Genomic DNA, 21,231 nt, shown 5'->3' on the forward strand with positions numbered 1-21,231 from the left:
GCAAAAATGAAAACCGTTTTCTACGGTTTACATTTCTACATGCTTACACTATGCCTGCACCACTTCCTGAATTGCTGTATACCTTCATTTGCATGCTACACTGCTGCACATGGGGTAATTAGCATACAAGGCTCAGGAGTTATGCGGGTGTAGCGTACACAGGTAGTGCACGTGGAAACAGCTCGTACCTGAATCGCTCAGTGGCCATATTTGGTGTTAGAAAACTGATGCTACACCTACACCTGGTGCAAGCTTCATGAATATCAGGGTATGTATTGTTAGTGTTATGCAAGAAGTTCAGAATTTCCAGATAGAAGGTATTAAAAAAGATTAAGAGCAAAATTAGTGGAAAGTAAAATACTTGCACAAGAAAACTGTGAAAAGTTTCAAATGCAAATTTTTGTTCATTATTACAACAAATCCATGAAAATATTATATAGGCCAAGAAACTTTGGGCCATTTGGATAAAGAAGCGACTTAGGAAGATTGAAAATATAAAGAAGAAAACCAAGAGATTTTTGAAAGTTATAAAAATGAAACATGGTCATGGGAAAGAAAAAGAAACCTGATATGGAGCAATATTTATGCAAAAGAGAAAGCCAAACTAATCAATACAAAAAAGCAGCTCCAATGATATTTGAAGAGAAATACCGGCAAAGGCACCCAGGTATGGAAAATTTCACAATACAAAAAATAAGATCAGAAAGGGGGAACATAGAGCAAAAGATTATTAAAGTAGAATTTAAACAAATAGAAGCTAAAGTTATGGAATACTTGCAAAGTGAAGGATTCAGTGTAGAAAATCTAACACAGGTTAAACCACAGCATGATGGAGTAATGAGACCCTAAAGTAAGAAGAAACACGTGGAGCGGGAGGCATCTGAAGGAATTTCTACACTGGAAAGAAAAATATTTAATATGGTGCAATATGTATTCAAAGCAGAAAGTAAACCTAATCAGTACAAAAAAAATAGCACTGGAGACACTTGAAGAGAAATTCAGGCAAAGGCATCTGGATATGGAAAATTTTACAACAAAAAAAAAAAAAGAAAACAAAGAGGGAAGTGGAAAAGAGGATTAATAACGAGGAAGTTAAAGAAACAGAAACTGAAGTTATGGATTACCTGCAAAGTGAAAGATTTAGCAAAGAAAATCCATCTCTGGTAATGTCACAGCATGACAGAACAATGAGTTCTCAAATTAAGGAGAAACAGGTGGAACAGGAAGCATCTGATCACTTGCCACATGAAGATACTCTTGAACCTTCAGTAAGAAAGCAGTAGAAAAGTTCAATTGGAGTTACACACTAAGGGAAAGAGTAGGAGATAGTGGCAACTCTGACACAGTCAATGTTGTGGAGTGATAGGCCAGGAGTTCCCATATGAAAGAGCAACGAATGATGGAGGATGTAGCTGAAGAGAAAATGTCACAGGAAGATGCTCTGGAACTTTCTGTATGCCTCAGGAAATGGAGAACAAAGAATGTGCCATTAGTTTAGAGAAAATGATCTAAGGGAAGCATTGCTTGATTTAATAGAGATGGATAAACATATTAAGATCAATGAAAGAAATAGATTACAGGAAGTAAATAAGACCCAGCATGTTAGAAATCTGATAAAACAAATTAACACAGCAATCAACACTATTAACAGAAATTCATGTGATATAACAGAAGTAAATAAGATAACTACTGTGCAGCTAAAGTGACAACAGACAAGGTTTTACCACAAAAACACAGGGCAGTAAGGGAAAGGAAGGGAAGAAATCAAATGCCATAATGGAACTATTGAATAAGGCAAACTATAAAGCAATTAAGAGAAATCTCGCTGTTAGAAGAGATTAAAAGATGGGACAAATTAACAAAAGTACTTTAAAGATAGATTTGATAAAAATAACGTGCAGTAGAAGAACAGACCATGATCTTTCATATTCTAGGGGTAGTGCAAATAATAAACTAAAAATATTGGTGCAGGCAAAAAAACGTAGAAGATATGCAGATAAATATTAAGGAAAAGTACAAAATTAGCAATTCATTGATGACATCAAAAAGTTTTATAGAGAGTTGGGAAACAAAGCAAAAGGAAAAGAAATAAAAAAAAAAATAGAATAAATAGACTCATTTTGGAAAAATACCTCTTAAGGAAATACCTCTGAAGATACTGTGGAACATAACTAAGATGCTGAATGGATAGAAGAAGTAAACTAAACAGTAAGAATTTCAAATGTATAGGAATATAAAATGTGATGAAGTAATGGCCAGAGAAAGTGAAACAAAAATAAGAAAATCTCTTTATTTGAAAACCCCAATCCCAGATGCAGTACCTAACTTCTAGCTGAAGGTATTAATATCTTTACATGAAGATTTTAGCCCTGAGTAAGAACTGCTTATATGTGCATCTGGGACAGATACTGACTTGGTTTACAACAGGAAAAATAATATTCCTCCTAAAGAGTGAACCTGCAAGCTATACTTTAGACCAATCACTTGCCTCTTGATGATTTAGAAACTATATGTCACTTGCCAGGTCAGGATAAAAGAGGCGAGCATCATGGGTTCTTGTTCAAGCTGCTTTATTGTATGCAAACACATCATAAATGAGATTAAGTAACTTTATAAACAGGTAAGCTATTATACACATAGATGATAACATTCTGGCTGCACCTTCAAAATGGCACTGAATCTAACACATGCTTGGTATTTATATGCAGACACAGATCTTACAAGTGCTTCTTAAAGGTACAACACAGCTGGTACTCTACATCCTCCCTCTTTGAGAAAATGTATTAGACATTGTTACTGAAATTAATGAATATGCAATTTATATAGAAATGATTTTCATCATGCAATTATACAACGCTAGAAATACATCCAAGTTGCTGTGTATTTCACACTAGGCTTTGAAATGCGACCATATAATGTGACATAAAATTTGGGATCTGGTTTTGCAACTGGAATAGTTTCTGCTGCCTGTTCAATCTTAGGAATACTGAAATAATCTGCCAGAACAGTATCAGGTGTCAAGACATGTTCTATAACAAGAATATCATCTGGATTGCTTTGAAAGTTAGACTCCCGGATTCACAAATCCTCCGTGTAAGACTTAATAAGTCTTACTCGGAGGCTGCAGTTGAACAGTATGACATCAGCATGCCATGAATATTCATGAGGGCACACTGACTCAACCGTAAGTCTTACATGGACCGGGTAGGAAAGCAGGGGGCGTGTCCGACTGCCGAGCAGTCTAAACGGCCACGACCCTGCAAGGTTTGTAAAAGGAAAATGAAAGCACACAAGAGCGAGTCTGCTCAAATGTCCTAGCACCAAACACCACACTCTCTACATTGTAAACCCCCATCACAGTTATGAAAAGTAAAAAATTAATTTTATTTTTTTTAAATTCCAGAAATAGCTGCCCGTATTTGCGTGTGTGTGCGTGGGTGTGCCCATTGCTTAGCTGTAGTTAGCAATTCCGACATGGAAGAGCATAAGAAATAATGTTTATGTAAATCACACCAAATCGCAATAGCGTAGTGGTAGAGCATTCGCACAAAGAAGAGGCATTCATGGTTCAAGCCCCAACACTCCCCTTCTTATTTATGTTTTAAATCAGTACATGGAATAATACCTGACACATATGATTAAAATATCAGTAAAAAGCAGTGAAATGGCCAATGTATCAGTGAACAAAATATTACATTTTTAAAGGATCCTGATACATAATTGCTTGCAGTTAAGCAGCGCTATACCCATTGCAATAGAGTTGCCCATAGTTTAATAGCGCTTTACCCAGCGCAATAGAGTTACCCAAAGTTTAAGAGCACTGTACCCAGTGCAACAGAGGTGCCCAGAGCGAAATAGTGCTTTAACCAGCGCAATCTGTTTGCGCAGACTTGCGCGCCGCACCAACCAGTGCACAGTAGGGCAACATGGAGCAACGTAGAGCAAAGTTGCTTAAACGCAGCCACACCGCTAGCCTGTCTGGACAGTATGAAAATAAAATGAAAGACAAGGTTCAAACCCAGATCTCTGTGCATCCTAATCAAAGCACAGAGCCAGTAAGCCATGACAACTTAGGAGAAACAGCCACTGTTAACATACATATACTTAGTAATGGTAGATTAACCATTACTAAGCAGGTCTGCAGTCAGCCGAGAATTTGCAAAAATGGACAATCACAAAAAAGTGTGGGAAATGCGCCATATTTAAGCACCATAGGCAGGAATACTCACCATAACTGAGTGTAGCTCACATCTGCAGTTAGATGGCTGGTGCAGGAGAGGGTACATGCTTCTGAGCACAACGTTGGGGCATCAAGGAGTTGAAATACATGGTTTGGCTCCTTGTCCACCATCATGAGTCAAAACTCCTGCAGGGCCAGTTCCAAGGGACGGAGTACAAGGCAGAGGCTTGGAACTGGTTAGCTCATGACCTCACCAGTGTCACAGGCTTTCCTCGGACTGGTGAGCAGGTCCATCACCACCATGCAGACCTGAAGAGATGGAAGCAGGACCACCTGAACCAATGGATACAGGAGGCCCATGGGATGCAGGATACCCCACAACTGAGTAGGTAGCCATGGAATGCAGTATGTAGGAATTGATAACTGATTCTGTATAATGTTTATGTATGTCTCAATATCCCTTCATTTACTTTACAGCTGCAGGTGACCATGCTGTGAATCAGCAAGCCTATGCAGACAGGCTGCTATGGCTGCACCACCAGGCAGGTTAGTGATTATTCTGCATGTATTGTTATAAAAAATAGGGGAGATAGCATGAAATAAAGTGTTGTAGTCCAATAATACAGCCATAAATGGTCTGAATAACTCATCTGCATGTACTGTCAGATAAAAAAGTCAGAGAGCCAGAAAAAGAGTGTAGTAACCTATTAAGAAAGGTAACATATGTCTGGAATAATATCTCTGCAGGTACTGTCATATAAAATAAGTGAGTGAACCTGAAAAAGACTGTTCTAACCTATTAATAAAGGTATAATATGTCTTGAATATGTCTTCCATATGCACCATTATAACAAATAAAGGAGTGAGCCTGTGGAAAAGTGTGTAATGTCATTAATAAAGGTCTAAAACCCGGAGTGTGTCTGTGTCACTTAGTGTGAAATGTTGTTGTACCTTTGCATTATATAAATAGTACTGTTTTAAAAAGTGCTGGCAACCCAGAGTTGTGCAGTCCCATATAAAGTGGGTGATGGAAGTGCTAGTAGCTGTGAAGCATATATACAGTCTTCAACAGTCAGTTACTGGCTGGCATGCATAAGTAAATCTGGCACACGAGTAGCATGTTAATATGTTCCCCAGAAATGTGAGTGTGTGTCAAGAAATGCAGGGTTCTGTACAAATAGAAGTGAAAATGTCATGTGAAAACATCCAGATATGTAGATAAAGAAATATAAATGTAATCAAGGAATATGTAGCAGTAACATCTGCATCTTGGACAGTTAGTATGTCAGATATAGGTCAGGCATATATTGAACTAGCCAAATCCATTACACAACGTAATGCATTATGGCAAGTGTAATTATACATGTAGGGGATATACACCTGCAGTCACTAGGAATGTAGTGTAGAGTAAAAGTAATTATAAGATGTTAATCGAGGTTTTTTCTACACACTACTGTATGTGCATAAACCATGCAATCCCACACCTCAATGGGTATGTGTAGTCTTAAATATTTCTTGGGACATATGTCCTATTGTTCTATAAGTATTTGCATTTACGTTGATGCATGTGCCCTGTTCAAACCCAACAATCATGGTGGCCTGTTGCTACCAAACATCCCTCCATGCTGTTGGAATATCCACTGTCGTTCAATGTATGCATGCGTTATGCTTGCTGTTCATCTGTTGGAACCGTGGTGTGTTGGGTTAATGGGAATATTGCTGCATGCTGTTACAACTAGTCTGGAATGCTGCTGTTTATATTGTAATTAAACACACCTAATCACAGAATGTATGGGAAGGCCGGTCCCAGCGGACCCACCTGTCCCTCCTCAGCTGGCGAGTGCACCTGGCACCAGCAGGTCCGGTGCCCAGCCCGGGCTCCCCTCCTCCGTTGGTCCTGTGCCATCTTCGGGTAGAAGCACTGCAGGGGATTGGGCTCGTCCCCCCCATGCAAGCATGGGCGGAGAAGAGCCACCTGTCACCCTTCAAAGGGTTCGGGCTGTGGTACATAGGGAGATCTAGCATTCAGTCACTGATCCCCTATGCCAGCTCAAGGTGAGAGTGGCGCATCTCATGGGTGAGCCTGCCTGTCCTATGCAGCCCCCAGCACAGCCACCCTCGGGGCTGTGAAGGTGCAGTGGTGACTGCCCATGGGTAGGGATCTCAGTTCCACTGTTATCATCTGTGGGCTCATGGGCTTGCAATTTCCAAACATCCATGGTGCATAGGGAGATCCAGCATTCAGTCACTGATCCCCTACACCAGCTCGAGGCCAGAGTGGTGTGTCTCATGGGTGAGCCTGCCCATCCTACGCAGCCCCCAGCACAGCCAACCTCGGGGCTGTGAAGGTGCAGTGGTGACTGCCCATGGGTGGGGATCTCAGTTCCACTGTTACCATCTGTAGGCTCATGGGCTTGCAATTTCCAAACATCCGTCCCCGTCAATTGTGTTCACCCACCCCATGTGTCATACACCACCCCTGTATGCGTCTTGTCTGTCTTGTATGTTTACCTCCCCAACCTACCTCCCCAAACATACCTACTTCCTCTACCTCACTTTCCACTCTCACCTAAAAAAAAAAAAGGGCAATCTGTACCCACAAAAAAATTATGCTCCATACATAGCTGCCCATTTTGCACACATGTCCACTGGACATGTAAACTGATAATTATAATTGGCAATACAACATACTTTGGTGTGCTCACCCCTCTCCCAGGGGTGGAAGGCTTCAAATTTCACTCCAAATTTATTGCATATGCACAGCTGTTGCTGGTAAAGAAATGGGCAGCTATGGACCTTCCCTACACCCGTCCTGCACATCCTGAGCTTGTTTACCTACTGTCTGTTCCTCTTTGTGCCTCCTTTTTCACCACTTTCCTATCTCCCCATTTTCTTTTCTTTAAAAGAAATTACCACGGGGGTTAGCGGGAGTAAGCACTTTTAAGCAGTAGTAAGTGGGTTTAAGCAAGTGTGCGCATGTGTGCTCTTAGCTAAGCATCGCTAAGCATTGCGCAAACCCATGCAAACCCACTTACAACTGCTTAAAAATGCTTTAGTCACTCTATGGAAGGGCCCTTGTTCTGCTCAGCAGCAAAATAAAACACTTCTGCCAGTCTCTAACCCCAGACCATTGACACAATAGACTGCATGAATTACCACTAAGCCACAGCAGATATACAAATAACTTGGTGCTGACATAAATATATCATGCATTACAATGATGGAATGTAAATAGAAATTAGGAATGGTGCAACACAAATCCTGTTCTGTGGGTCTTTACCAGCAGTTGTTGTGGAATTGCATGACATGACTGTGAAAAGAGAACCTGCCATCCAAGCAGGGAATAATGTTACAGTAGCACCTTACAAACACCACACAGTATCAGGCCAGGATAAATACTGTCAAAGTTGACTAGGGCCGAGGGCAGACACCCCAACTGTGACTGCTTTACAGGGATGTCCCTGATTTGTAAACAAATGTTAGCTGTGCCCCACTGAATCACTCTGGAAAGTACTAACTTTAAGCAGACAAGTGTGGAATCACACATAATGAATAATCTCAATAGGTGAGAGTAGACACTGCTTGCACGTCAGAAAAGGTGTAGGTATACATATGCTCTGATTCCCAAGAAGGTCTCAACTACAGTATGTCTGTAATATATTGCAGGTGTATCTAACGTATATGTACTTTTCACTGAGGCCGTTCAAATACATACCTGAAAGTATCTGAGGCCTGGCAGAGGCAGAAACACACAGGCATATCAGCATTACTGCTGTTACACACTCTGCAAATAGCTTTGGAAGGAGTTCCACAAGTACGCCCTTATGTAGGAGTACAACATGGAAATATCACAGGATGTAGCCATGTACTGCTAACAACCAACTGTGACAATGCCAATGTGCCAGTGATGAAAAGACTGGTGTGGTGCACAGACAAAGTATAATAGGCTAACCTATAGCTACCATCTGGATATGTCCACAGGTGGGAGCAACGCAGACAGACTACTTGCCTTGATAGACTAACAGGTACACAGCAGTCCTGTATGTTCAGCAAGATAAACCTCACATGATAATAAAAAAATGCTCTTTGCAGTTCTGCACCCCTACCCAAAGATACAACACACCTGTGTATTCAGGCAAAAACCAGGGTGTAGGTAGGCATACTCAGTACTGAAATATGTCCAGTTGTGTTGAGCAGCCTGTGCTAATTGCAACACAAACAAACCACAAATTGTTCAGAGGTGAGTAATGTAATAATTACAGTATAGCAGTTCACAAACACTGCATGTGCCACAGGAATACAGTGCACTAACCACATTTGTATGGCAGTTAAATGTCTATTTCAGAAAGAAAGTACATACTCCCATGTATCCTGTGTTAGCATTTGGAGGGGTGAGTACATGTCTACACTGAGAAGCATGTACAGGAAGCAGCAATATTCAGGTTTGAGTGCAACATGCATATCACTGGCTACAACCCTAGCTTCACATAAGAGACATATACCAACCTTCTGACTGACACAACGGTGTCCAGAGCAAACAAGCATGGGCCCCACCTTGGAAAGCTGAAAGGGCTATGGCTACCTAACCTAGCATTTTATAGCAGTGGACTGCAATCACAGTGAGTAATGCAATCAGCACACAGGAGGCTGCATGCAATTATTGAATGGTGGGCAGCAATTGGTGCAGAGGCTGTCACATGCACAAGTGCAGATACCTAGAAAAGCAGGCTGTACCTGCTGTCCACACATGCAATAATATCATTGCAGGTACAGGGAGATAGAGAGCGAGAGCAAGAGAGAGACACAGACAGAGACAAAGACAAAGACAACAGAGAGAGAAACCGAGACAGAAACAGAAAAAGAGGGAGAACCCCCCCCCCCAAAAAAAAAGCCTACAAAACTGTAACAGATGGTGCAGGGAAATACAAAGGTAAGGTATGTGTAACTCATATGTATGTGTTGGCATGTAGTAGATGTTCCTGAAGAGTACTCTACACACTACAAATCATCTATGTGTGGCAGCAGTATGTTTCTATCTGTATCTGCATATGTGCATAGGGCAAGGGACATACTGCAACTGTTAGTGAAGAATGGACAGATATCTGTTGTTGAAGGTTGTTATGTGCATATATCTATGTAGGTCGTAGTGTGTGGCATAGAAAACAGCATGCAGTGCTGATATATGTCATGTGCTGGTTAAACGCTGTGGGACTGATTTGTCAGATCTGCTATGTTACAGACAGTGAGGCCTGCTAAAGCTACATGGGCCGAGGACACCCACATGCATTCTGCACAACACTGTGCAATATAATCACATAACTGTACATCCCACAACTGTCACATAACTGATATCCCCACCATGAAATGTGGACTGTACATGTGCCTATATGTACATCTATGTGTACAGCAATGGATGTGTACATGTATGTATATATATATATATGCATATATATATATATATATATATATATATATATATATATATATATATATATATATATATATATATATATATATATATAGAGAGAGAGAGAGAGTGAGAGAGAGAGAGATGGGGCCATATGTACTGCAACAGGTATGTGGTGACCAAGGCATGGACTGTAGACAAGTGTAGATACTGCAGTGCCATTCCTCCTTTCCAAAACACTGTACCCATTAACTACCACATAGGTAGAGATCTACCCAACACCAAAGGTGTGATAAGGGAACATGGGACACAGGTGGACAGTAGCCACCTCTTTGATAAAGACAGTTCCACACTAGACCTGTAATCTGTCTGTGCGGTATGTGTCATGACAACAGGTGTGTCATCTAGGGAAATGTAGGTCAGTGTTCCCCTCTAATCATCACAATGCCCTGTGTGGTATGTACCTCACATGACAACTACAGCAGGTGGAAAGGCCACAGACATAACCTGGAACAGGCTAACATGGTTCTGATGCACAAGGTGACATTATAGCAGTGTAGCAATATTAGCAAGTTGTCAACAGGAAAGTGTAATGATATCCTTGTATTTATATCTGAGCAGGCATTATGCATCACAGCTCTGATTGTCAATGTAGCATTGTTTACACCAGTGTTAGGTCTAAGTATGTAATGTCCACCCATGTGCCACTTGGCAGAAGTGTACAGTGTTTCCAGCATGTGTTAGTGAGAGAACAGTATGTCTGTGGTGTGTGCATTACAGATTAGCAGGTGTGCATCTGTGAACATGGTGGGTGCACACTGTCTGCATGTACATGCATAGTGGACACATGGAACGTGTGACATACCCTGTTGTACACATTAACATCTCATAGTATCTTTCGATGACCAGTATGCATTCTACTACAGATATGTACTAACATGGGTACACATGTGTGTGTGACATGGGTTGACAGTATGCTGTGGGTGATACTGTTGATACCTGTCAATGATTTGCAGTCTGGTAGTATACACAACCTCAACAGCATGATTATAACCAATCATTAGATGATGTCCAGACAAATGACACACAGTTGTAGGGAACTCAGTAACAGTTGGGTCCTTCCGGTACTATACTATAACAGTGACCACTGGTATTGACCGCCACCTGTACCTGGGACCACACCTGTTTGGCATATAGCCCTCTTAGGTACATGCAAACACACTAGGGATATGTCCATCCACATTTGTAAATGCATGCATTGGCCTACAATGCATTCCCTGGATGGGAAGCATATCCTACACAAGGATATCATACAGACAGTTACATGTTGTCCAATACATGCTGTATAGCAGTAAGCCGACTATGGCATAGTCATCCATATTTATTATACATACTATCCAGACAGTGCCACATAGGTGGTAGCCCTCAACATGTATTTTGGGTAACGGTGTGTACATACAGCCACATGTTATGTCATCTGTCCCTTGGTATCCACATATCCATAGGTATTGTGGAGTCCCTCAGTGTGTCACATAGGACATTAGGGGCCTAAATGCATATCCACAGAGCTGTTGTACACCTATGATGACTGTCCATTATTGCCAGTCGTTGTGTATGAATATGTCTGACATATGCCCCAGGCATGTACCCTCACTCACAGTACGCTATAGTAACTGTCATGGGTGTGTGTGCACAGATGACCTTGGACACAGATCACTACAGTGGCAGGGCTTGTCACATACATACATATGTGACCTACGATCTGAGAAGCAGTGGCACAATCTGTCAAAGGTAACAAATGTATTCATGTAGTATGCAGGCTTCACACCTATGTACTGATTGAGGTCACATGCACACATATTTATTTGCCACACAGATACCTGATGTGTGCAATGCACATACTGTTTTAATCATGATATGTCATACCATAGTAAAAGCAAAACCCACACTGCATTGACCAACTGTGTCACACACACACACACACACACACACACACACACACACACACACACACACACACACACGCACACACACGCACACACACGCACACACTCAGCAATTGCAGGATTCAAACCCCTACCTAACTATGTTATGATACTAGAGACATACACATTGACACAACCCTTACCTAACTATGTTATGATACTAGCGACATACACATTAACACGGTGTGCTATATGCTTTACTGGGTGGTTTCTATTCTCCTGCTATGTTTGTAGGATGCTGACATCATCAGACTTTACAAAGAAGAATGTACCTCTTTTAATTTGTTTTCCCAGTCTCCACAAAGGGCACTCCTCTCACAGGAAATCACACACCTACACACACACCCCCACACACACAGTCAGCATTTGCAGGCTTCAAACCCCTACCTAACTATGTTATGATACTAGAGACATACGCATTAACACGGCACGCTATATGCTTTACTGGGTGGTTTCTATTCTCCTGCTATATTTGTAGGATGCTGACATCATCAGACTGGACATGGTAATGTGTGTACACTTTGTTTTATGCAATCCCAGGAATGAGCCATGGGTTGGCAGGTGTCAACAGCTTGAACAGGACCTCATAATCCTCACCTTGTGTGATCTATCTGTGGACACATTGACATCCCTTCATATGTCAACACATATTTATGCACAGATTGTTGGTTTTGTGGATACAACATGTGTCAGGGGTGTTGATAAAGGGCTATTCAAAGTCTATGTGGGACATGTGTAGCTCTGTTCAGTGATGTATGTCCTGGGTGTCTACCTTGCAAACAGTCTAGCATGTTTGGGAACCATGATCTGCACATGAACATACCACAGTTGGTAGGGTTGTGTGTTTGTCAGCTTCCAATAGCTCTGTGTATGACTTCAACCATGATGGACTCCATGGCCTTTCAGATCAGACTTCATAGGCTTACTGGACTATACTTCCCATGGTGTGTTGTGCACCTACACTTGTGGGGAGTGCCATATGTTGCTGTAACACATTCAACGGTTCCAGATCCTGTGGAGAGGGGAGGCTCCACAGACTGTTCAGGTGCAGGGTCTGTTTGTTCTGTACTTCATGCATGACACATATTGGGAAACAATGTAATCCAATTGCTGCCATGTTTTTGGCTTTTGAGGGAGCTGTTCAGCCATTCTACATGTGATATCCCCTGGTATGATGACTGGGACTATGGTCAGTGGGAGGTGGGTATGTCTATATGGGCCTGTCTGACAGGATGTCGGCATTGTCAGTCAGGTACAGTTGACCCTGACTCAGGACATATATGAGTGTACATTGCTATTTATGACATAGCTGAAGGAGGTGTCATGATTCAGTCTGGAATCCTTCTCAGCTACTCTTTACAAAACACCAACAAACCTGAGCACTAATCCCTGTTATACTCTTTTACACACTTAACACCCTACTGATCCTTTGCGATCAGGCTACGAAGTATGTCAACATAATATCCTGCCATGTCCAGGGGTCGGTTTTGTTTGTACTCTCCAGTCCAGCTAGTAAATATTGTGGTTTTGACACATTGTCACATCTGCCTCATGTACACAGACAACCCTCTCCTCCTCCCAACAAACTCAGATATATGTGAGAGATGCAACAATATTGACATACAGGAGGCTGAGCTCTCTTGACCTATGATTGGCATAGTCTATCAGGTGGTGAAGGTAACCACACACACTACATATCAGTCTCACATAAACCTATAGCAACAGCAATCAAACCACATTATCACACATAAACATACTCGGAGGATCTACATAAACTCTACCTAAGCAGCAGAGACCTCCAAAGCAGACACACAAACAACAGCTACCCCACTACAATACCCACATATCACATAGTTCACAATGTCAATGTGCCACAAAGTCACTGCCCTTCAGGCTAAACAACACACCTAATACACTTGTAATCTTGTCTAGCATCTTACACCCACCAAGTATGATATCACAGTATACCAACAAGCTGATCACGTTTAACAGTTGGCTAACATATTGGTGTCATTCACAGGGGATACAGTGTCTGTCAGCCTGGGGTGACATGCTCGACATGCCACGTAGCTTCCCTATGGACAGCTTGCACCTGTCACCCTTGGACCTTCGAATACTGGCTAAGGCAGTTGCTACCACCATACTGCCTTTTTTAAGTGGGGCTCAAAAGACAAATTCACCTCCATAGACATTACAGAGTACATGACACTGAGGGTAATGCTGCTCAACACCAGATGTGTTACCCTCAGATTGCTACCACTCAGGAATCTCCTCACTATGGACAACAGTGATATCTGTGCACTAACAGACACCTAGTTCAGGCTCCCAAATGCACACCAGCACTACCAGGTTATATTTCATACCATGCTTTCTGACCACAAAACTCAGAAAAGCCAACACAGATAGGGGGAGTATCCATATACATGACAGATACACATACCTCCAGGTTGGTAGCACTGCACAAAGCATCACAGACCATACATATGCACCTAACATTGTGCATATCTGCCTTTTGGTTTGTTGCCTGCTCATGAACTCATGAACCACACTCGGCTTTCCTGGGAACACTGGACAATATGAAGGTCTCCCCAAACACCATTATATTGGGTGACTCCAATTATCCACACATTGACTGGGGATAGTACTCAGGCCCCAACACCCTCGCCCAACAGTTGCTACTATTTGTGCACTCATATGCTATGGCACAACCGGTCACAACACTCACAAGAGGGGACAACATATTGGACATGATCATCACCAACATGGGGACTCTATGTTCCACACCTGAGATATACCCCTCATTGGTAATGTCAGAACATACATTTATCTCACTGGACATCCATATCCCGTCCACACACCCATCCTGGGTAATCTTGGTGAACTTCTCAAAAGCAAATGTCACACTTCTCCAAACCAAGGTGGTATCCATCAGAGACCCTGGGACAGTGGTAAGTATGGCTCTGACTGCTGAATCCATACACATTCTATGGACACCTAGTGGACTGCATGGATCGTGCTATCCCAAATAACAACTGGATTCACTCATCCAATGGCAGGGACCTGTCTGTTAGACCCTGGCCATTAATAAGCTGTAAAACAAAAGGAGGACCCTACTACATGATAGAGCACAATCCCAGATAGGGAAGGCATCTGTGATCTGTACTACCAGACAGCTACAATCACTCATGTATTTATGTCAGGCCTGCTTCTCACGGACAATTGCACCAGACACGTAGGACACTCACAAGCCCTTCTTCAGTTAATTCAGGTACCTGGGTGGACACTCACTGATATGCTGTGAGTTACTGCATACTGACTAAACATACCCTGAACCCACAGACATTGCCAACATCCTGGCAAACAGGTTCAGTGCAGATGTCTCCCCCCATCCTCCCTAAGGAGCTACTGTCCATCCCAACAAGATTGTAACCTCCCTGACATCATAAATAAACAGGTGAGTGCTGCCCTCCCCACAGCGGACAACACAGCATCAATGGGACCAGACAGTGTCCCAGCCTGCGTCTTACACGGGCTTCATGACAGACGTAACCCTCACATTACATCACTGTTCAATATCAGAGTTACTGCAGGATATGTACCCACGGAATTGCGTACAGTGATAGTGGTCCTGCTCCACAGAGTTGCTGCCACAACGGACCACAGACAATATCGGCCTATAAGGCTAACTAGCCTGTTCTGCAAAGCTATGGAGTGTATTGTAATGGGACTCATGCACATAGACATCGGAAACGTACAGACACTGAGTCCTACACATTTCAGCGTTGTTGTGGGAAGATCTTGCCTCCTGGACCTGTTTGTATTCTTTAAACAGTTACCAGGTCCATCGGTGTAGGGATGGTTGTCCACACAGCCTGCCTGGACCTTGCACAACCCTTCCACACAATACCCCACTCGGCCATTATGCATAGGCTCGATATCAACACATATCTCACACGATGGATTGTTACCTGGATCAGGGATAGCACCCACATACTCAGTATTGCAGGTGTCATGTCTGACTATACACCAGTTACACATGGCATCACACAAGGCTCAGTCCTGGGACCTCTCTTGTTCAGTATATATTTGTGTGACGTACGGCTAACACAGGAGGAATATGGCTGACCATGTTTGCAGATGACTGCAAACTGGGTGCCATAATCAACTCTCCGGCTGGCACATGCATACTCAAATGGGGTCTCACAGAGATAGGATGACTGTTGCCTGAGCCATGGACTACAGCTAAATGCCATTAGTTGCATAGTCATCCCCTTTGGGAATAACAACATGCCCACACATTACCACATAGGTAGTAATCCATTACATACGGTAGTAGTTGTTATGGGTTTGGGGACACAACTTGTTTGTACTCTCGCCTTTGACAATCACGTTGCCAAAGTGGTTAGACAGAACTTCTATATAGCCCACCTTATCCTATATGGTTTCACATGTTGATCAAGTGAGGTCATTGTGCCCCTATACTCGTCACGACCGTGCTTGGTTACAATGCCACATATGGGATGTACCTTACCCGACACCTGCAGCAACTGTAATGGCCACAAATGTTCCACAACAAGCAGATGTAGGGACTCACATGGATGCCCTGCACAGTTCAGATACAGATCCAGCTCTACTCAGTCGCTTACCACCTACACCGATGTGTTGTGTGCCTGTAGTTTAAGGAAATATCCGAATCAGATTTAATGGACATGCTCCACCTCAGGATATCCGACTCCCTTGGAGCTACACACTCCAGGGACATATACATCAGCACAGATGTTAATGGGACATGCTGGAGGGACAAATTCTTATCCCAGAGGCTGCACTCACTCTGGATTGTAATCCCGGTTTTGCATGGGCAGAGCCCCCACTGACCACCTACAGGAGACATCTTCACAAGTGGATGGGTGATCGTATGTTTACCCATGGGATATCTTCTGGGTCCCTGCTAGACAGAGGCACAATACACTAAATGTAAATGGGCTATCTTGTGTGACCTACTATTCACAGGCACAGTGTTCTACTTTGACAGGGTTGCAAAAGCCAAACACAATCTGGCTAGGCTTGTACATGCCCTAAGGTTGATAGGCTAGTATCGACCTCTAAACCTATGCTAATGTTCAGGATGCACAATATGTTTATTGCTGATACTGTTTGCAGGTTTTATCATCTTTACTTTCCCACTTTCTATGAACAACTTAGGTATCTGCAGAACATATTTGATAATGACAGGGTTCCACTATATTATATATGTGTCTGTTGTCCTATAATTGTGTGCACAGGGCAGATTGCTGGATAGTGAGAGGTTTCTGGGTTAACACATGCAACTGCCTAATATGTGTGGCCCACTGCTATACTCCGACATGGTCTAAGTGTGTGAGCATGCCCAGTTCAGACTATCAGTGTTCTGTTGCCTGACATGTGTCTCATTTATTCAAGTGTGTGAGCATGCCCAGTGTGACCTTTCAGTATGTTGCTGTCTGAGGTCCACTACATCTGTTGATGTATGTGTACATGTCCAATATTAACATTTGTACTATGTGTGTTGAAAGTCAGGTTCTATTCTTACTGCGGGACGCACCTTTGTGTCATAACTCGACAGGGATTATGCTGTGCCTGCAGGGTTTCCATGGAATACTTAGCATAGACTTATTAACATTTCTTCATACAAGCTGATCACTGCAATACTGTCATGGCTTAGTGGTTCAGTACTATGACTATAGTGCACAGTATCCTGGGTTTGAGGCCAATCACTGCTTTATATTTTCATACTGAGCAGACCAGACTGCTTAAGGGCCAGTAGAGCAAATATGAGCATGTTGCCCTTTTTCAGCTATGCCCTACTTAGGTTCATAGGTTCATAGGTTCATACTAGGCTATCTGCCCTGAAGCATTTACAAGCCTAGCCAGAGTGTGTTTGGCTTTCACCACCCTCTGAACTGATTTTACTGTGCCCTTTGTAAGGTTAGTTTACTGTGCCTCTGTCTACTAGTGACACCAACGTAATCCCCATGGTAAACCTACGATCTCCCATCCACTTGTCAAGATTCCTCTTGAAGAGAGTCAGTGAGGGGCTCTGCCTAGCATGGCCTGGGATTCTATTCCAGAGCGAAGGGAGCCTCTGGGTTAGGAATATATCCCTCCAGCATGTCCAATTTATTTCTGTGCTCAGGTTCATGTCCCTCGAGTGCATAGCTATATGGTATTTCGATTTTCTGAGGTGGAGCATGCTCATTAATTCCAGGTTGAACATGGCTTTATACGTCAGGCATAGATTGCCTCTAAGTAGGCAGTATGCAACTGAGTAGAGCTGTAGTTTCTTTAACCGAGAAGCATATGGCATCTGTTTGAGTCCCATGATCCTATTTGTGAGGTACTTTTGAGGTCTTTGTAGTTGCTGCAGGTGTCAGGTAAGGTACATCCCAAATGGGGCATTGTATTCAATTATGGGCCTGATGAGGGATGAATGAAGGGGCACAATGACCTCCCTTGATGTAGATGTGTATCCTTTCATGATAAGGTGGGCTATATAGAAGGTCTTTCTAACCACTTTAGCAATGTGGTTGTCATAGGGGAAATTACTGTCAACTTGGGTCATCAGGTCCCTAATTACTTCTTCCATACTTAATGGATTCCCGCCTATGTGATAATTTGTGTGCACTTTGTTTTTGCCAAAGGGTATGACTATACACTTTTTAGCATTTAGCTTTAGGCCATGGCTCTGGCACCTGTTATCCATCTCTATGAGACCCTTTTGGAGGATGCTTGTTCATAGGTTCGTAGGTAGGTACTAGGCTATTGACCCTAGGGCCTATACAAGCCTATCCAAAAATGTACCCTGGCTTTCACCACCCAAGAAAATTATTTTCCTGTGCCCCTGTCAAGCAGAACCACAGAAGTGATCCCCGGGGTGAATTTCCTATTACCCATCCAATCATCAAGATTTTTCTTGAACAGTGCTAATGAGGAGCTCTGTTTGACATAGATATGTAGTCTGTTCCAGAGTATGGGAAGTCTCTGGGATAGGAATCTATTCCTCAAGCATGTTCTGTTTATTGTGGTGACAAGGTTTAGGTCCCTAGAGCGTGTAGCTCAGAGGGATTGGGATTTCTTTAAGTGGAGCATGTCCAACAGCTCTGGGTTTGACATAGCTTTGTATGCTAGGCAGAGATCACCTCTGAGTAGGCGATATGCGACGGAGTAAAGCTGGAGTTTTTTGAGATGGTCTGTGTAAGGCATCTGTTTGAGGCCAGTAATCCTCTTTGTGATGTATTTTTGCAGCCTTTCCAGTTGTTGTAGATGTCTTGTGAGGTACATACCAAAAGGGGCGTTGTACTCTATAATGGGTCTAATGAGTGATGAGTAGAGGGGAACAATGACCTCTTTTTTTCTGGATGAGAAACCTTTTGTGATGAGGTGTGCCACGTAGAAGGATTTCCTGACCACTTTGGCGATGTGATTATCAAAGGAGAGACTACTGTCCACCTGTGTCCCAAGGTCTCTTATTACACTTTCGGTGTTAAGTAGACTACCGCCTAGGTGGTAGTGCATGGGTACAGAATTTTTACCAAAGGGGATGACAGTGCACTTTTTGGCATTGAGCTTGAGACCATGTCTTTGACACCAGGCATCTCACTCAGTGAGGCCCTTTTGTAGGATGTCCACATCGTTAGGAGTTTCAATTATGACTCCTAGTTTGCAGTCATCTGCTAATTTAGTTAGCCAAAGACCTTCTGTGTTAGCCTGTACTTCAGAGAAGTAGATACCAAACAGGAGAGGACCCAAGACTGAACCCTGTGGTACTCCACTTGTCACTGGTCTGAAGTCTGATTTGGAGTCTGATACTTTCACAGTGTGGGTTCTTTCAGTAAGCCAGTTGGCAACCCATCTTGTGACATAGGGATTTATACCTAGTTTAGTGAGTTTATCTATAATTCCAGAGTGGGTACGGTGTTGAACACCTTGGCGAGATCTAGATAGGCTGTGTGAAAAACCTTACCCTTATCTATGGCTTTGGTGTCTACTTCAAAGAAGTCTATCAGGTTTAGGAGACATGGTCTGCATTTTACATATCCAAACTGTGTGGGGTCCAGGGTTTGAAGATCTCCAGTGTCTTTGTTTATGAGTTCCATGATGATACATTCCATGGCCTTGCAGACGAGGCTCGTCAGGCTAATGGGGTGGTAGTTCCAGGGGTCTGTTGTGGCCCCCCCCCTTTGTGGAGTGGGATAACTGTCACGGTGCACCATTCAATGGGCACAAAGCCTGAGGTGAGGCTATGATTGAACATGGTACTTAGGTGAGGTGCCAGTTCATTCTGTAGTTCATGTAGAAGGCAGCCTGGGATGTTGTCAGGTCCCATGGATGCTGTGTTCTTGGCTTTGGAGTGTGAAGTTTTTACCTGTGCAGCCGTGATCACAGGAACTTTGCATTCTTCCAGTATAAAGATGGGCCCTTTAGGGGGTGAGAGGGGGTAAAGTTAGCATTGAACCTATCTGCCAGGATGTTAGCAATATCAGTTGGTTCTGTATATTTAGTGTCATTGTGCTGTAACTCAGAGCAGATCTGAGTGTTGCCATTGAGATTTTTGACATAGCTATAGAATGCTTTGTGGTTGTCTTTAGAATCAGTGGCAATTTTGTTTTCATAACTAGCTTTGTAGGATTTTATGAGGGATCTCAGCTTCTTACTGAGGCTGACCAGGGAGTTGTTCCAATTGTGGGATTTTACTCTTTTTTGCAACAGTTTCTTTCTTCTGTTGTAGAGTTTGTTTATGGTAGAAGACCACCAGACTGGCTTCCTTTTTTAGGAGGATAGCATCTTGGTTCTGTTAGGGATAGCATGATCCATGCACTCGTGTAAGTGCTTATAAAGTGCATTTGTGTAGGATTCATCAGTCGTGCCTCTATTGTCCATCTGCATGGGTGTCATGAAGTTTGCCACTTCTGTCTTAAGAAGCGTGAAGTTGGCTTTGGAGAATTTTTTTACGGTTGTTTTCCTAATGGGGGGTGGGAGCGGGATGTGGATGTCTAGGGTGATTAGCTTGTGGTCGGATCTGACCAACGAGGAGCTGACCTCTGGTGTGGAACACCGGTCACCCATGTTGGTGATATTGCTGCCTCTGGTGGGGGTGTGGATAAGTTGATCCAAAACGTTGGAATTGATGATTTCCAGAAAATGTTGAGCAAAAGAGTTGGTACATGAGTAGTTTTCCCAGTTAATGGGAGAGTAGTTGAAATCACCCATTATTAGAGTGTTGGGTTGTACCTTAATATTTTCCAGTGTATCAAGAAAAGAGGAGTGGTAATCCTGGGGCATGATGGGGGGGTCTGTAGCAAGCTACAATCTAGATTGGGGTTTTGCCTAGAGTTAGTTGAACTTGGATAATCTCGGATGCATTATGCTGAGCAACTAGCTTGGAGGTGTGGATATCCTTAATGAATATGGACACTCCTCCACCTTTAGTGTTTCGGTCTGGGTTTGGTGGCCGAATGGTGTGGTATGAATTATAGCCTGGTAATGCAGGGGTTCTCTCTGGAGCTTTGAACCAGGTCTCTGTCACTGCACAGATGTCAATGTTCTCCATTTTAAGGAGTGTCTCAAGTGAGTGCATTTTGAGGTTTAGACTTCTAGCATTGAGTAGCATTACCCTCAGATTT

Source organism: Protopterus annectens, chromosome 1.part1 (assembly GCF_019279795.1).
Source record: "Protopterus annectens isolate FY-2018-M chromosome 1.part1, PAN1.0, whole genome shotgun sequence".
NCBI lineage: Eukaryota > Metazoa > Chordata > Ceratodontiformes > Protopteridae > Protopterus > Protopterus annectens.